Below are 19,026 nucleotides of genomic sequence, written 5' to 3'. Positions count from 1 at the left end.
CAACCTGGCCTTGGACGCTTCAAGGCGTAATGGAAGTCTGTCAAAGCACTTCTAACCATCACTATCAGAGCAGAGGTTGTTGCTGTGCAGAGTTCAAAACTATTGCCTGGGTGGGAAATGAGAATTTTTTTTGCATGGGGGAAAAAATGTAGAAAGAGCTCCTGCCTCCCATAAAACCCTTTCAGACTTTTCAGGATATGAACTTTCAAGCTTTCTGATGTAAGAAAAATAGTACAACACAAAGCTCCCTCCCCTCCAAAACACTGAAATATTGACTAAACATTATTGTGCACCAGTGTTGTTAATTGGTGATGGGACATGAATGGAATATTCCCTGAGAATAAATGGATGGTGACCTCCAGGTGCTGCCTGGAGTTCAGATGCTCTTTGCTGCTCCACAGCACTGTGTGGGTTTGCTGGGAAGAGGTAAATTACGTTTCTTGAGGATTTTTTTAATCCTGGTGGATGCTGTGTAATCTGTATTTTAATGTAATTCTTGTGGTCAGTTGTGCTAGTTATCTGTGCTTTCTGTATTTTGGGAACCTAACAGTATTCAGCCTTCCTTGGTGTTTTTATCTTTCTCCTCTCAGTTGCATAACTGGGTCAATTCTGTCTGGTTGATAACCCCTGGCTTTAAGCTCTTTACACTTTCCTGCTGACTTAAGGTATCTCCTCCTCTTCCCTACCCGATTTCCTTTTTGCCTGCACCCTACACACGTGCTCCTGAGATGCTGGGTGTGGGTAACAAGTTCCTGAGAAAATCTGTGGCTAAATAATTAATGTGTTGTAACACTGAGTTCCCTCTCCCCTCCCTGGGTCAAACTGGTGACAGTGAATATTCACCTTCTGAGCTTGTCATGCCGGTCCCAAACAGCAGATATCCTTGATTGGGTTCTCTCGCTCTCTCTTTTTTTTTTTTTTTTTTTTTTTTTTTTTTTTTTTAATTTAATTAAATTTTATTTTATTTTGGCTCCTCTTTGTGAGAGAAAATAATGCTCAAACTGCAGAGATATGGAATTGCAGATGAGGAGCTAACTTATAAGTCTCTGAGCTGGTTACATGCCTGCTCAGCAAAAAAACAGCTTCTTGTTTGAAAGAAGGTAAAGTTAGTTCTGACTGAAACTGGTGCAAACAGGTACATTTGAGGGTACACTGGGGCTTGGTTTGAGCTTCAGGGCAAATGTGCATTGGGAAGCAGCAGCTTCCAGACCTGCATGGTGGGATGTGCTTTGTGTGCTCACCTTTCCTACCTGCTTCCTCCTGACCTGAGCAGGGTGAGTGCTGAAAAGAGAAACAGCACTCCAAAAGGTCTTCCATAACCAGCCTGGGTTGGAACAGAACATTACTCTGGGTGAACAGCTCTTCCTCTGGCAGGAGGCACTCCTGAAAGTCATTCTGGCTGCTGTAAAGAATGAGTTTCATGAGTTGGACCTGCGGATGGGAAGGAAGGGATAACCAGCAGGGTTTAAAAAGCTTAGTGGGAGTACTGCCTGTAAAGAAGTGGCTCAGGAAATTTTGAGGTGGGTGTCCCTGAGCAGTTTGGTGCAAGCTCTTAGGATGAAGTGGCAAAAACCTCCTCCTGGGTGTTGTACAGCAGTTGCTCAGCCAGTAAGTTGAGCACTTACTCTGGCAATGATGGCTGCAGAAACATGTGCTGCTGGTAAGACTGAGAGGAAGAAAATGGGAAATACACAATGTGTCTGCAAAGAAAAAGAACCCAAAGAGTCCTTTGATCTCGAGCTTTTGTGGGTTTTTCTTTATTTGGCTTGTTCATGCTCTTTGGAGGATTTCTGGAGGAGCTCCAGAATTCAGCCTTGATGAAAGCCACCTTCAGATTTGCAGGCAACATCCCCAGTGGGGCTGAGTGTATGTGGGAAGAGGTCTGGCCGTGGGGCAGGCACTGCTGTTTCTCTGACTGTTTGGCCCAGTTCCTAAAGTGAAGTACCAAAAACAAGGCCAGCCAGATTAAGTGTTTCCCCTACCCGGTGGTATTTGTTGTGATGTAAAGCTGGAATGGTTCCTAGAAAGCATTAAAACACAAATAATATTAACCAGGGCTGAGAGAGAACAGCCAGTCATTTGGAAATGAGAACTACGTTACGGTGTGAGCGGGTCAGTAGGAATGAGGCCGTCTGGTTTTTACTGCTAAATCTGCTACTCAATCCCTCGAGAGCCTCAGTGAAGCCTGGTCCAGCAGGAAAGAGCATGGGCAGGGTGCCTGTCTGTACCAGTTGGGACTGGGAGGCTTCAATTGCAGGTGTTGCTGTTGAACTGGAGCATCCTGGGCAAGGCTGGCCCTGCCTGAAGGTTGTGATATCCTGGCTGGGCACTTGATCCCTCTGACACAGCATATTTGCCTCTCAGCTGGGGCTGATCCAGCCCACCCATCCCAGTAATGCTTAAAAAGAGCATTTCCTTGTAAGGTATTTAGGGATTCTGGGAGGTTTCATGCTAATCACATGCAAAGTTCTGTCCATCAAATACTCAAATGCTTATTGAGCTATTTACCTGGATGATAACATCTCTTCCCCTTCCCTCCAATAAAACGTGCTTGGTAACTCACATGAGTGCTTGTAAGGCCAAAGGGACAGTCAGCCCTTTTAATCTGTGCTGTCATGAAATAAATAACCCACTGAGCTAATTCCCTCGAGCTTGTCCTAATCTCACCTCACCCTCATCTTTGTTCACATGCGCAAATGCACTGTCAGCAGTGTGTAATGTGCTTCCCTTGCAGCTTAAACAATAAATCCTATAAGACCAAAGCTTTGGAAATGGAAATTGCATCGTGTTGGTGGTCTTGGGCATGTGATTCAGGTGACTGAAGGTCAGCTTGAAAGGACAGCACTGACTTCAAAGAAATGTATTCCCTTTTATTGAAATTTCACTAAAATTTGGGGAAAAACATTTTTTGAGTTTTGTTTCATGCTAAGTAGATGTATGCAATCACATTTATCTTTTAAAGTATTTAATTTCTACCATGGTGTCTGCACGACTTTCAGCAACCACAGAAGGAAGAAACTACTGAAAACCTACTAAAAAACTCGGTTTTTAAAAATATTTTTTTTTGACATACTGAAAAGGTTGGCAAGGGACTCAGCATAAGTGTAGATACTGAAAGTACCTGTGTTTTTCTCAAATCTTACCCCTTGTTGATACTCGAATAAACTTGATGGTAGCAAGAGTTTGTTGCTTTGAAGTGAGAAATTGCAGCGTCCTGCAACTCCTCTCCTCCTGTCTCGTTATCATTTCTGTTTTTATTTCATCTCTTGTCGCCTTTGGAGGAAGATGATGTCTTTCCCTGCTGAGGGAGGGAAGGAGGCAGGCTCCTGGTGTGCTTCTGTAACAGAAATCCTTATTTAAATGACAGGCAGTAAACTTCTCTATTATCTTTTTGCTTTTGGATGGTGCTCTGTTTTATTTGCTGGGAACCTGCACTTGCCTGGGGCAGGCTTGCAGCAGTGGCTCTCCTCCCTGCAGTCACTATGTGGTCTCTGTTTCTGTAATTTGTCTGATCAGCAGATATTTTGACAACGATGTGTTTGAGAGGGGAAGACAGGCATTTAGCCTTCAGTTGGAGCAAGGCTCGGCACTACTGTACATTTCATATTCAGTGCAAGACTCCCACAGAGACCCTCCTGTTCAAACCCGTTCCCTTCTGTGTGGGAGCACATGTTGAGACTTCTCCTCAGCTCTGTGAGCCCCTGGGCTGCTGGAGATGCAGAATGCCCTTTCACAGGGTGCTGGAGGTCCCAGAGTGGGGGAAAAAGCCCTGAAGTTGTGTTGCAGTAGGGAACAGTGCTTCTTGCCCTCCTCACAGCTGCCTAGGTAAGCAACACTTTTGGTCTTGGCTTTTTGTGTAAAGCAGAAGGATCAGGCATCCCCACTGCTTCTGGAGCCTGTTCCACCACTTTGGGGAGAAGTAGTTTTAAAGGCTGGTGTGGGTTTGAATCAGACACCACTCTCAGGCAGAGAAGTTGTAGGTGTGCTGGGAGTGTGTGGTTTGCTGTCCTGATCCTCTCCTGATTCCTGGCAAAGGGCTTGATCTTCCATCTCCAGAGCCTTGAAGTCTTGAATCTGCAGAGTTTTCTCATCATAATATTTTCACTAGGTGGCATCAATAAGAGGAGGATTTCAAGAGGTAAAATACAGTCGTCTTGCACAGCTGAATGAGTTGGGTTTTGTTTAGTTGGGGCTTCCCAAAACAGAGGGTTGGGTTCAGCTATTGGGCTGGTGGGATCCAAAACCCAGTTGCACCATTTGATGTTGTGCTGTGAAGTGCTCCTCCTCCTGTGCCATCTTCAGCACCAAAGAGCTTGATCCCTTGTTTGGGCTGGATAGTCATTGAAAGAGAAGTGAAGGTCCAGGGCTTGGAAAGAATAGTGTGCATCCCTTTTCTGGGTGAGTAACCCCAGAGGTGGGTGGATGTGGGAGCAGCTGGACTATAGTGTGGGTCATGGAGGAGCAGGGAGTGGTGAGGCCATCTAACCTAGAGGGGTTTGGGCTCTGCCTCAGGCTGCCACAGTACTCATCAGTGTCAACATCTGGCAGTTTTTCCATTAGAAACTCATTTCTTTGCGGGATTTAATATCTTGGCTATTTCAGATCACACTGAGAAACAGCATGTCCCCATGCAGGCACTCAGGATGCTTTAGTTGTTTGCAAAGCTTCCATATATAATCATAATTTATTGCACTGCCTTGAGAATAGGCAAGATGGGAAAACCAAGCCCCTACATAGCAGGAGTTCTTTTCTATCAACCAAGCTGTAGGAATGATGTGCTTGCAATTAACTCTAATAGCAAGGGAGTAGCTGGTGAGGGGAGGGGTTGGACAATGGGACTTTATTTGGCTGAGGTTCTCTTTTGAAACATGAGAGCTCCTTGGTAGTAGGGCAGGTTCAGGATAGTTTAGCAGTTGCCCATGCCCAGTGAGGTAGAAGGCTGAGGGGGAATCTCTGTATTCCTCACGGGTAACATGGAGGATGTTGAAACCTGGTGTCCCATTTGATGCAGGGAGACTTCCTGCTTTTAACTCTGTATGTCTTCTGTCATGTGAGCAGAAGTTTGTGGTGTTTTGAGGCATAACCCCAGCAGGAGAAGTGGTTCAGAAGGGACCAGTGAAAGGTCCTTCTGGTCTCTGCTGTGCATTCACAGCCTGTGGTTGATCCACAAGGTGATTTATAGCAGATGGAATTTGGTCTAGGGAGATTTTGTCCTCTTGGAAACATCTGCAGCTTTGGTGGGCTGTAGGCTCTCTCATGACTTTGAGCATCACTAAAGTCTAAAACTGAGAGCTGTACCTTCACAAAGGTCCTATCTGAGATAAAGCACTTCCAAACCTGAGCTTTACTTAAAGCGCTGGGTGAAACGCTTTGGTCCATAGTGAGGCAAAAATTCAGGCAGTCTGGTTTACAGCCGGAGCTTTCTTGGGGGCATGAGCTGCATGTGTCTGTGTGTAGTGACCCTACAAAACAGAATCTGATATAAGAGAGTATTTCTGTACAGGAAAGCACCTAAATATATGCTTAAGTCCTACGGAAGTCAAAGCAACTTAAGCACGTATTATAGATAATCAGGAGCTTAAGTGATTTTCTCAGTTGGCCTAGATCTGGAATGACACATAAGGCTCTCCTGAGTTGGGATTCACAGCTCTATCCTGTAGTTCCTTACCAAGGAAAGCACGGATTTATTTATTTATTTATTTATTTATTTTTAATTCTTGTCTTAAAGAATGGCCTATTTTGGCCTTACTCCTTTGCAAGTTATTGGAAAGAAAGATGTGAAAAGGTAAAGCACTCTGAACAGCACAGTCCTTTTGAAATGACAAAGAGAATTTGTACTATTAATTTCTAAAGGACTCTGTGCATCAAGAATAATGCTGTAACAAGAAGGTTTCACTGAAGGATACTGTTGGAGTCAAAATGCCATCTGGTGTGATCAGAATGACAGCCTGCCTGGAATTGGTGCTGTGTAATGTGCCGCCGTAGATTACTTCCCTTTAATATAATTTTTTTTTCCTTTCTGAAGTTTCTTTGCCATGAGTGGGATACTTGCAGCATGGATTTGAATTGAATGCAATGTTGTGTAATAAGAACAATAAGCAGGTGCATTGTATAAAATTCAGGTGGAAAGCTACTGCCTAGAAGGGAAAAATAATGTGGTTACTGCTGCATCTTTTTCCCATATGAGCATTGTTCCCAAGCACTTATGGGTTTCCCAGTGTGCCAGGTTTATTTAAGGTAAACTATTCAGGTGAATGGGACACTGTGCTTCTCAATTGATTTTTTTAGTACAACTTTTTATGGTTAGAACAATAGACAGTGCCATTATATGGGTTCTTTGTAAGAAGACTAACGTTTTGCCTGGAAGTAACAGGATCATTTGATGAATGCTTGAGTGTTGCTAATGAAAAGGGGTGGGAGAGGAAATTACCTTTAATAAGGAGTTTAAGTGACATTTTTCTTACAGAATGCCACTGCTCTTGATTTTCACAAAAGCAAGGAACTCAAGGTGTTTGTGAGGCAGGTGTGGAGCAGCTGGTGCCTGAAGACTTGCCTTGGCTCCTCTGTTTGTGCCTCGGTACTTAGCCTATCCTTACTCTTGAGCAGGCTGATGTGTCCTGGGGGACACCAGCCCTGGCCAGCAGCGTCCCTTTCTGTCTAAGGACAGCCCAGCAGATGCAGTTCTGGAGTTCCAGCCCATGAACAGATAGCAGAGCACTGTCTGTTCTTGTGGTTTGTGTCCCCACTCAGCCTGGCCGGGAGTGAACCCTTGTCTTGACCTGCATCATCCTCTGGCAGGAAGGCTGCCAAGCGACTTCCAGCTGAAAACACAGTTTGTTAGGAAAGGGAACAAGTTACTTTTTGGCTTGCCTTTTGGACCCCTGGCCTCCAGACTAGGCAGATCTTCTTTCTAGCCCTTACTGTAGTTTATCCAGCCTTGCCAAGACCAGCAGTGACCTTTGGTGCTTTTCTCATTAAGTCCTCTCTCAGTGTTGGTTAGAGCAAAACCTTCCAACTTTAGGTCACCCTAAAGAGGAGGTTTGCTCCTGTGAATGTGCCTGAATGATCCCCTTTTACTGAAGAAAGTTTTCTGGTAATGTTTAAAATCCACACTAAGTCCAGTTAATACAAATAGTACTTCAGAAACAGGAGGACAGGATCTCGGGGTTTTCAGCTCCATGTATGATGTGGTGCTGAAGGTTTGTTTGTGCTGGGGCTGGCATCTCCTAGCTGGACTGTGTGTTTTTATTACAAAAATGGGTTTGTCACTAAAAGGGTCATAGACTGCCTTTTGGGTATCCACGAAATTGGCAGAAACTGGAAAGTGTTAGCTTTGAACTACTGAGAGCTGTTTTTCAGGTGTGTCTGGTATCTGAGAAGCAGCAGCTCATAGGTCCTCTTGGTGCCTCATGCCTTACACATGCTAAAATGGGAACAAAGCCCAAAGCTTGTGTTGTCACCCTGGAAGGGTGATTAGTTCCTCATTTAAAGAGGAAAGGCTTGGGTTCTTGGGAGCTGTGTCTCTGATAGGCTGGAAAAAAGGGGCAAGCCAGAGTTCTTTCCTTGACTTTAGTACTTTGTCTCTCTGACAATCCACTGTAGGTGCCCAGATTTCCTTCTCTGGAAATGCAGTTATGTTTTATTGTTAATGACATTTGTAACAAACTTGATCATGCATTGTACAGGTACAAAGTTTAAGCCCTTAGTGATTTTGAGATATTGGCATGCTTAACCTAATAAATTCCAGTAACTCTTCAGTGTAAGTCTTAGAGCTGTTGTAGTTCATGGGAGCTACTGGTTCTGATGTTTCCACCCTGAGCTGCAGGGGGTTATTTCACTGATAGGTTGAAACCGTGGAAGCTGCTCAGGGTGTCACCAGCAGCTCAACTATTAATGGAGAAATACGAACATATGTCAGAGGAGGTGAGGGAGAACTGAGTTTGAGCTGGATACATTTTAGGAGAAGAATATGCAGACGGCCCACTGTAATTCTTCCAGATGTTAGTAAAGCTTTTAGGTAAAGGCACTGCTCAGCATTTGCCTGATTTTGGCCATCTGAGCACACGGGGATCTTTCTACTGGAGCTGGAAGCTGTTTTGTAAGAGGAGGAGCTGTCTATATGACATCAGTCATAGCGTTGGTCCCCATCTGCCTATGCAGCAATGGACATTACTTGCACTCAAAAAACTGTGACATGGAAGGTCACAAATTCTGGGGTGAGAGGTGGAGTGCAGTCCTATGTAAGAGAAAAATTCTAGCATCGGTTTCTAACGACAGGATCTGAATAATCTGATTTTTTTTTTTTTTTGCCTTTTTTTGGTCATGTCTTGTTCTGTGCACTTCTTCTAAGCCAGAGCCTATTTACCCACGCCAGACTGTACCTGGTGCAGGTGTCATCTCACATCCTTCAAACATTCCATTCTTTTCCATCCAGGAATGAGTGTGTTGGGGCAGTGCAGCTCCAAACTTCAGGCTTGTGTTGTGGGTTTTGTTTTCTATACCATTTTCAGGGGGGTTTCATTGTTTTGTGTGTGGTTGGTTTTAGGTTTCTTTGGTGGCTGTTTGTTTTTTAGCTTGAATTTCTCCTGTCTGCAAAGCAGGGGATAGGATGTAATGCTGTCCATGGTGGGGCTGTGAGGCTGCCTGGAGTTGGTTCATTCTCACAGCTGAACAGTGGCTGTGTTGTGTTGGCCACGTGTGCTCCCAGCCTGCTGAAAAGGCAAGGCAAAGCCCATTAACTGAAACCACCAGGAAGTCGTATCACCCACATTTGTTGAGCCATGGTGACTTTTGGTTGCAGTCACCTTGGCATTTAGAAAGTGCTCTGGTGTCTGAGAAGTGTATTGTGGGGCTTGTTAGTTTTAATATCAATGGTTTTGGAATACTGGACTTCAGGGTAAGAAGAAAGGAGATTTTGGTTTTCTAAGATAGCAAACCTGCCCTGGACATGGTGCAGAAGCTGTGTGGCTGTTGGGGGCATGCTACCTTAGCTGTGATATTTTTGCAGACATGGCTTCAAGTGCAGATCTGTTGAAGTCCTTTGTACCCTCCAGTGAAGGGAATTGTAAAGGGTTGGCACAGCCTAACTTGAATTTCTGAGCTTGTGAAAGCGAACAGTGTAAAATGCTTTTGGCTGGCTTTTGAGGGCAGATGTCTGGGCACTGCCATTGTCATATAATGATGGATCTTCTTTATTTGGGTTGGATGTCTCTGTCCTTCATTGCAGCAGCAAGAATTTTTCTGAGTCCACGGTACTGTCTCCAAAAATGGCAAAGATTTTTTTCTGTTAACTAATAGCTTCCTTGACAGGGATGTGACTTTAATCCTTTATGGAAAATGATTCTGCATTTGTCCCATAGCAGGAACAGGGCTCCGATATGTTGGGTGTTCCCAGCATTGCTTTTACTGCTGGGTTGCAGCAGCCATGAGGACCAGATTTGTCCAGTGTGTCCTCATGGGAAACGCTGGAGGAATCTGGATCTGTTGTCTCGGTGAAGATGACCATAATTGTGTCAGGAGGTTGGCTCTTGAGCATTGCAGCTCTGTGGTAGATGAAGGAATTTGCCCAGAGCATATCTCTGGGAATGACCTGTGGTCCTTGGGTTAATATCCATATAATCCAAAGGCGGCAGCTTTGGTGGATGGGCTAAGTTTGGATTGATTTTTGAAGGCCACACCTTGTGCAGTGGAGAAAGAGCTGTGGTGTGGCTGTGTTTGTGACAAAACTGATGTCTTCCTGCTGTGCTATGGCTGCACTCCCTTTCTATTGTTGGTCAAAGGCAAAAGCAGCTGCGAAGTAAAAGGAGTAAAAAAATCCCAAACTCCAGAATTTCTGGTCAGCTGGGCTGACCCTTCTTATATTTCCTGCTTTGCAGACAGGTGAAATGGAAGCTAAGACCTGTGAGGGCATAGAAACGCTGTTGAGAAAAAGCAAGTGTGAGCTTGGCCCTGAAAGGGACTTCTGGTCCTCAGTAGTTTTGCAGTGAATGTAGGTGACTGCCCTAAAGGTGATGTTTTCAGGGAATGCTTTTGTCAGGAAGGTGGTGAAAGAGAAGGGAGATAGTCTTTCTCATGAAGACATTGCTTTTAATTCTTACCAAGCAGAATGAGTAGGTTCAATCTCGGCATTACTGGCCAAGCCCTCAAAGCGATGACTGTTGTGTTGAGGCACAACAAACGGAGGTTTCCCAGTGGCAGCTTATCCCAGCTGGTGTCAGAGCAAGTGCCAGGGAATGAGGGGTGAATGCCTTCAGGAACCCTTAGGCAACCAGCTCACCTCCAAGAGACAGGGGCGTGCTGCTTCTCAGCTCTTCCGAGCTGCTCCATGAGACTGCTGCCTCCTGGGAAATTTGAGGCATGTTAGTCATTTGTTGCAAGTCTGTTTTCTTTCCATTTTTGTTCTAAATACTGTGTTATTTAGACAGCAGGGGTGAGGAAGTTTCTAAGCTGTCTGCTTGGAGCAGGGTGATTGTAGACCACCTATTCCTGGGCAGGAGGTGGCATCCCTGGGGAGGCTAATGGTGGCTGTGCTGAGCCACAGGGCAGTGGGTGATTTCCCACAGGTGGGGGACAGATACACTTGTCAGGGACATGTGTGGGCCTGTGTGGGGAAGGAAGCATTCACTCATGCTCTTCACAGCACACAAGTGTTTTTTGCTAATCATTCCAGCCCGCAGGAATTTTTTTATACTGATTTTTGGTGGTGGTGGTTCTTTCATTCAGTCATTATTTTTTTTCTTTTCCCTCTTTTAATTGTTGAAGCTGTTTTTAATCCCTGACCATAATAAAGCCACACTGTTAACACAAGCAGCGGGGTAGCTGAAATTGCAGCTGTACTACAAGCTCTGCTTTTAATTTCTGGCTGTTATTAATGAGGCTAGAAACTTTCCCTTCCCCCAGCTGAGTTTCAACCGTGTGTCTTCATCTAAGCCGCCTCATCCTGTGCTTCAGAGCATCCCTGACTCCATCTGGATATAACAGGTGAAAGCTGAAGACTGTTTTCAGATGTCATGAAGGGTTTTCTGGCCACTGTGCTTCCCTTTTCCTCATGCAGGCAGCTCTGTGGAGGTGGAGGGTTGGGAGCAGGCAGCTGCAGGGGCTGGGACAGAACCTCCAAAGAAAAGGTGGCAATGGGGAACTGCAGCCCAGACATGCTAGTGCTGGGAAGGAGATGGAACTTTACATGCTTGACAAAGGTGAGAGGGCAAGACAGGGTGGTTGGATGGATTTGGGGTTGCTTGTGAGTTTCTGCCCCTGCACTTTGGTCCTAGGGCCAAGCATGAGGGGCTCTGATGGTTGGTGTTGCCATCTCATGGGGCAGCACCTATCACTCTCCATAAAGGAAGGTTTTGTGGTGTGTGTCTTTTCCTCTCCTTTTTGCTCCTGCAGTGCCCTGGGTGCCCACAGGAACAGTCTGTTGTTTACAGAAGAAGCAGTAATGGCAAAAAGGTTTTATGTTTTTGGAAGGTAATATTGTAATTGTATTTGGGGTATGGAAATCCCAGTCTGCTGCTGAAATTGCTGCAATAGGCTCTAATTTAGGGATTGTCAGGACTCTAGGAAAAATTCCCAGCAATTTGCATCTCTAAAGTGCAATCCCACACTCCTGTTTATAACCTGTGTGTGTTAGAGAGGACGTATTTCTCTGTGGCCAAAGGCACGTAATCCTCCCAGCCCCAGGTGTGTTCACTCCAGGCCAGGCTGGCTTTTATTTCCTGTGCAGGTATTACTTGAGTACTGCAAACCTGTGAAACAACCTTTAGGACTGTAGCTGCAATAGTCTCCAGTTTCTAAGTTAACACACACCCCCGCTCCTTTCCCTGCAATGTAATAAAGGTAATTACTGCCTGTGCAGTGTGTGTGCTTGCTGCTCTGCAGGAGCACTTGCTGGGCTGGTCTCATTCAGCTGGCTCCTGTTGGGATCCTGGATCTCCAGACCGGGGTCTGAGCCTGACACTCCATAGTGTATGCACTAGCCTTTTTCCTGGATGGATTTATTGGATTTCCAGTAAAGACAAACAAAGTCTGAGGTCCAACGGTGCTGAGCAGGCAGCGCTGCACTCACTGGTCCAGCCTGCTGTGCTCAGCTCCTTATACGGCCAAAAAAAGGAAGAGGAAAAGAGGGCGCAGTGTGAATACCAGACATACGATGCATTCTTCCCAGCTGCAAACTTGGAATTCGCTTTTCCCTGGAAAGTGGGCCCTCTGTCTATCCATTAATTCAGGCTCTGTACTGTTGAGCAGGAAGAGGGAAGCCAGCATTGAGCTGGCTCTGAGCAACATACAATTGTCTTGTGTAAAGGAATTTCTTTTCTGTGAGTTGTGGTTTTTTTTTTGTTTTTTTTTTTTTTTTTTTGCTTTTGTGGGAGACAGAGGTGGGACAAGGAGTGGGAGAACGGGCCAGGTTCTCCTGAAGCTTGCTCTGACTTGGCAAGCTGCAAGCAGGTAGACTGCAATTACATCTATTTTCTCCATCTAAAAATCAATCCGATTCATCATTAGCCTCTGCCTTTAAATTATGTTTTCCCTGAATAGCATCTTCCGGTTAGTGGGAGGCGGAGGGGAGGTGAGGAAATCGATTCTGTTACTTCATTCATCATCTGGCTTCAGCCTCTGTTGTTTGAATCACTGTGCACGTGAGTGGCTGTGCTCGGGCTGGAAGTACCACGCACAGGTTCTCTATCTGTTGGATATGGGCCCTGTTATCTCCAAGTGGGCTGGGGTTTCCAAGCACTGGTTTGTTCTGTTGGGTGAGGCACCTTTTTGAGAGCTTGAATGAGGAAGGTCAGGCCAGTCCCTCCCCTCTCCTGGTCTGCCACTGGTTCACAGGGTGCCAAGGCACTGGGAACTGAACTGCCATGGCAAGTGTTGTGGTTTCTAAGATTGTTTGGAAGCCACGTTTGGAACTGGAAGCCACAGCAAGGTGAATCCTGGTGCTACCTGTGCACTGGCAGCTTGCCTTCCTGCCAGCACCTGGGGCCATGTTAGCAGAGACACCTCCAGCCAGCCCTGTTTGTGCCTGTTACCCTGGGGAGAGCTTCTCCAAGACCACAGATATGGCTTATGCTTCTGTGGGTGCTCTCTGTGTTTCATGGGAGCCAAACAGGTGGGAGAATCGGGCAATTGTCACTCAGGTGAAAAGCATTTTAAAAAAGCAGCTGGACAACCTTGAGTCATGTTTTACTGCCTTGGGATCAGAATGCCTGGAAAGCAGTTCCCTATTGTCTCTTCACGGGCCTTGTGGAGGTGATGATGCTACTTAATTTCACAATCTCCTTTCATCTAGCTCCTGCACCGTGCTTTCCCATCTCGAGGATGGGCTGTGACAGCACTTGGCTCAGGCAATCTGTGTAGCTTTGTGAGGAGCCCATCTGCTTCTCTCCTTGACAGCTGGGTTGTTCCGTGTTACTTGGCTTCTTTCTTTCCTGTAAAATCCAGCACGTTATTAGGACCCAAAATAGTAGCTCCTCTGGGCCATGTTGTAGTAAGAGGGTGTTTCATGATGACAAGTTCCAGCACTGTGTGAAGGCAAAGCCCTTTTATACACGTGGGGAAATAGCAGCAATCTGCTTACAGGTCATGCATGGCTCAGCTCTTTGAACTTATACATTGTCAAGTGTTTGCTGTCTCTGTTCTTAGAGACTGTACTTTGCTACAAGCACTGTAAATTATCCAGCAAGGATAATAAAGGAGTTTGATGGTTGAAAAAAGAGGAATGAATGGGAAATTTATGCTAATGGAAACATCTGTTGAGTATTCTTGTTACTTTTTCGCTATCCAGAGGTTGTTTAAAGCCAAGTGGAATAGAGACTTAATGTTTTCCTCTGAGTGGACCTTAGACTCTTGTGTCTAGGTTTGGGTTAGAGCTCTCAAGTGGTTTTTTGGGCACTATTTCATGTAAGTGCACTCTTGAGCATTTGGCTATAAATGCAGCTTAATGATGCTCCTTGTTCATTAGCCAGAGCTCCACAATCGGGTAGTGGGCTTGGTGAGTGTTGGATTTGAGGTCCCTTAATGTTTTGCCTGTCTGAATTCTTTATGGTGGTGTTGATGTGGATGATAGCTGCCAGTTGAGAACAGGAGATTGGCAGGCTGGTAGGACTGCATTCCTGTGTCCTCAGATGGGTGTGTTGCTTGCAGAGGGCTCTTGGATGCTGCAGTTACCTGACCTGTGTATATAGTTTAGGAACATCATGAGTTTTGTGGATGCTGAAAAGTTGCAGCCTCTCTATCTTGCTTTCATTTGTGCTAGGTTTAAATGTGTGTAAATTTCCACTGGTTGCTTTTCTAGTGCAGTGAAACACTGAACTGGTGGAGAAAGAGAAAAAAGACAGGTGACTGGTAAATATTTTTAAGCATTGGGGTGGTTTTGTTTCCAGGATGTTATCTTCTATGCACCCTCCAAGTGTAGGGGAATGCTGTGCTTCTGTTCTTTTCATATTTTTTATTTTGTGGCACTGCCTTGAGGTGTCTTACCAGAAGTATGGGCTGTCATTATTAGAGTATCCTGTAAAACAGCTGTAATAATTGCACCATGTTCTTTATTCCTGTCAGGTTTATTCATAGACTTTTTTTTAAGGCACACAAGGGACTGTCTCTGCACACATCATTGATTTTGCTAATAAAATCTTATATTTTGATGGTACATTTCATTGGAAAATCATTAGCTGCTCTATATGACTTACAGTATCGTGGGATGGGAATGTTTCCTGTTGCCTTCATGGAGAGATTGATCTAGATTGATTTCTTTGATTTCTTAACAGCTACAGAATCAGATGCCTCATCTCTGCTCCAGTCTCTCTCACCAAGGCTTTTCTTCCTGCAGGGAGTGGAGAAGGTGCTTAAAACACGTTTGAAGTTATTCTAGTGCCAAATGTGGGGAGAGGACACCCGTTGGACCATGGCCACCATGTTGTTCCCAGTGGTCCTTCCATGTGAGATTCCTGCTGGCAGCTGTGACCATAGGTCAGCTGCTCAGGTGGAGAGCATTGTTTCTATTCAGGCTATTCAAGCAGGTTAAATTGCCTCTCAGCCAGGAGAGTATCAGCCAGGACATGCTTGAAAGCCTCAGGCTGTTATTGCTGTCCCTTCTAGCCGAGTTCTTCAGGAGCTTGTATTAGCAGCACATGGTCTTCAAGCCCAGAGCCCATAGAAAGGCCCGGAGTGAGGTGAATCTGGGCACTGCTCTGGTTTATTTGGCTGTTAAAGGGCTTTTCCCCTGTAAGGGAGTGTTGGACTGGCAGTCAGAGAGCCACCACTGAGCCAAACTCCAGTCCTGTATTTAGCGGCAATTAGCAGATTTGAGTGCGTCCTTCATTCAGCCAAAAAACCTGGGAGATGGCACAAGCCTGTATTTTATTGTATTCATTAATTTAGTGAGAGTGTGTGTGTTGTATTTGAGGGAATGTTTAGTGTTCAGGTTTATAGAACTGAATCTGATTCTGTTTTACAGGAGACAGCCCAGTTGTCCATAGCAACCTGAAATTGATTTCTCCCCCCACTCCCCCTCTGCTGAAAGCTGTTCCCTCTTGAATCATCCCTTTAATTTAATACAGTGAACAGGATGTCCCTGCATGCAGAACCCCTTTTTTTTTTTTTTAAACAACAAGTAACCTAGGCAAAAAAAAAAAAAAAAAAAGTCTTATTTGAACAACAGCCTTGCCTCTGTCTTTATTGCCACTTGGCATTAGTCCTTGTTGTGCTGTTTCCTCATGCTTTGTTTCAGGCGTTGGAGGCCATTATCAGTATTGGTTAATCACTGGTGCTGCCACAGGGGGATGTCCCCCTGCACACCCTGGCCAACATGGCAGTAGGTCCCTCTTCAGCATGAAACACTTCAGATTGCCCTGCTTTGTGCTGAAAAATCTATTTTTTCATAGCATGTGTACCATCAGTCCTGTGCTTTCCCCCGATGTGTGGTGGTACTCACATGTGGCACTGGCCATGTTGTGGCTCTGGCTCTGACCTGCCTTTTTTTGTGGGTCTTTCCAGTGCAAGCAGTGGACTTGCTTCAGAGGAGGCTGGTTGGAAGGTGTTGGGGGAAAAATGGGAAGAGCTGCCTTGCTGTTTTGTTCTTATCTGCAAAAGAAATTTTTGTCATCTGTGTGGTGCCTGAGGACTCCAAGGGAGTGATTACCCTGTCAGAGAATTGTCAGGGATGAGGAATTTGGGACATTTGTGCTTTTGCTACCTGGAAGAGCACTTGACTACCTTTTGGAAGAATGACAGCTTGTGTGTGGTCAGCGCAGAATGCAAACTCTTTCCACGTTTGCTTGCCCCTGGATTTTGCACAGTGTGGCAAGACAGCAGAGATTTTTTTTCCTGTGTTCTTTGTTCTTGCCCTGCTTGTTGCGAAGCCACTGGAGGAGGAGGTGTTGCTGGGCTGGGGCAAGGTGTGCCGTGGTAGCAGTTGTCCCACCAGACTGGTCCCTGTTGATTGTTCCACACAAAGAGAAGCAAGCTGCTGCTTGCATCCATGCTTGGGCCATTAATACAAATTGCACCAATCTGTGCTGTGAAATGTCTGGCTTTTCCTGGCTTGTTTTATGAAAAGTTAAAGGGGTAAAAAAAAAAAGCACACTAGATCAGTATGGCAGAGGCTTCAGTTGCGTGTTCACCTGCTGTCACTGTGGGATGAAGCCATGTCACTTGACATGCCTCGTGTATGGCACTTGTTGAGAAGATAGTTATTTCATCTCTCTGGTTTTTTTCATGTCAGTCAAAAAATGGTTTGTTTCATGTGCATCATCTGAACATTGCACTGAATAAGCTATCCAAAAAAGGTTAATCTCCAATTCTGTACTGCTTTTACTGTCGCATCCAACTGCTTCAAAGACAGTGATGAGTGTATCTCTAATGATGACTCCCAGATACAGAGGTAGCACAGGCATCTACTTCTTTCAGGTGCCAAAACTGAGACTTACAAGGCCTGTTTTTTCAGAACACTTCATGTTTTATAAAGCTGTACATGGTTATAGTACAAGTCTTGATTAAAGGTTGAACACAGAATCTCAATCCCTGCCTGCTAGTTCTTGTCTTTTCTGGACATAGTCCTTCTGTTTCTTTATTCAGCCACAAAAGGCACAGCAGTAAATATGTGGGAAACTTTGATATATGTGACTTTGCTCTTATCGTTCAGAAGGTTTATGGCAGAGGCATAAACAGGATCTAATCTTTCCAAGTGACGCTCAGCTGCCAGACCACAAAGCTTCCTTTCTCATCTCCTTACTATTGCCTGCCTTGCATGCTCTCCTTCTGAAAACTGAATGGGGGGAGGAAGCCACAATCCCACATGGCTACGACCTTCTTTTTGACATGACTTGGCTTTCATACACTGCTGGCATGTAGAGTGGACATTGCTCCAGGTGTCAGTGAACTTCTTTGTGTCTTGTTGTCCTTCCTCCCTTCAGCAGGAGTACTGCCTGCCTGAGAGCTGGGTACGATCTGGCTGAGTTATGCAGAAGTTCCTCAACTGTTGTCTGTAACTTCTGTCAGTGGGATATTTGTAAATTTAAACGCTTCCTCCCAGAAGTATCAAAGGAACTGAGGCCACTTTTCAGCATGGACATGAAAGGCTTTCGCGCACTGGTGCAGCCAGGATTGCCATGGAGAACAAAGGCTTTTGCTAATCGCTTCTAATGCCTTTCAAGTTTATGCCTCATTTTTTCCCCTTTTTCAGATGGCCTCCCAGAGTACTGAGATTCACTGACTGACTCATCAAATAATTAACAGGAGGAGGACTCAATCTCTGAAACTTTTGAACACCTCTTTTAATTTTCTTGAATAAGCCAGTACTCTGGCCAGGATTCAATTTGTGTAATTACATTTGACCTGACTTAATCCCTTGGCAGTTTCAATTGCATGTGGTAGTTGTCTTGGCTCCCTGTCCTGGGCTGCCATTCAATGCTACTCCATGGTTTTCAACAGCTGTTGTAATTCAGATGTACAAATGGGTGTATTTTCTTGGTGAAAGCATTCCTCATATCTCTATCCCTTGCTAAACATCCTTATCTCACTAGTATTTTGGGAGGTAACATGTCTGATGCTGCAGATGATCTGCTGAAGTCCTTGGAACTACTTTCACCCTTAAAGGTGGGCATGCATTTAGAGTCTTTTATCAGTTGTCCAACATACATTTTGAGATTACTTTGAGTTTTTCACCTTCAGGCATTTATTACTTAATCTCCTCAGCTACTATGTAGTGTTTTAGGGATGTTATTGGTGTAGGTATTCCTCTTTAGCCTTGGAAACAGCACTTCTGCTATCCAATCAGTGCTAAACAGGAGTGTGTCACCTTCCTGTGCTGACAGCAGTTGGGCTGGCTGGCTGTAAGTGTTGGCATTGCTAAGAGTGCAAGTGATGAAGGAAAGCAAAATCCCAGGGCAGCTGGGTAGGATTACAAAGGATGAAGAAAACCATCCCAAGCAGAAACTTGGAGATGGACAAAGTGCAGTAGCCAAAAGTACAGTCAGACGGATGATCCATGCAAAAGACAAGACACCGAGTTCTTGCATTGGCACATCCTTAGATGTGCAACAAACGTCTTGTTTTCACAGCAGGTGACAAATTGAGTGTTTCTTGGCTTCAGCCATCGGAAAAGACGTATTTGTTACAAAGCCACTAGATCCTTTGGGGGCAGGAGTAGCTCCTTCTGAGTGGAGGCAGGAATTTAGATGAGATGGGGTGCAAAAGGTGATCTACTGGTGAAAGGTGCTGTTGTTGCAAATTGTCTGCTACCATCTAACTCTGAGAGCTACCATCTAACTCTCTGTTTTTCTGAGAGCCTCCAGAAGTAGGATGGCAAATGTATCATTGCTGCTCTCCTTTGTTGCCTGTTATCTTTCATGAAATTTGGGATGCTTTTGTCATTCAGAACTCTCCCCTGTGTTTCTGAGCACTGTTCATATAGATAATTTCTTTACCTTTCTACATTGTCACCAAACATTTGGGTTTGTGAGAGATTTCGTTTTGCTAGGTAGAACATCCTGGAGATCAGGAGGTAAGGAGTATGTTGTGAATAAAAAAACA

The 19,026-nt window shown here is 45.0% G+C and overlaps 1 protein-coding gene across 13 annotated transcripts in view; it reads left to right on the top strand.

Annotated features, from left to right (window-relative positions):
- Positions 1–19,026, top strand: part of LPP (LIM domain containing preferred translocation partner in lipoma) — a 332,729-nt gene that overhangs the window by 42,455 nt on the left and 271,248 nt on the right. The gene's annotated exons all lie outside the window — the stretch shown is intronic.

The sequence above is a fragment of the Taeniopygia guttata genome, chromosome 9 (genome assembly GCF_048771995.1).
Source record: "Taeniopygia guttata chromosome 9, bTaeGut7.mat, whole genome shotgun sequence".
Classification (NCBI taxonomy): domain Eukaryota; kingdom Metazoa; phylum Chordata; class Aves; order Passeriformes; family Estrildidae; genus Taeniopygia; species Taeniopygia guttata.
Note: the sequence above shows the minus strand (reverse complement) of the source record. Positions and strands in the feature narration are given on the sequence as shown.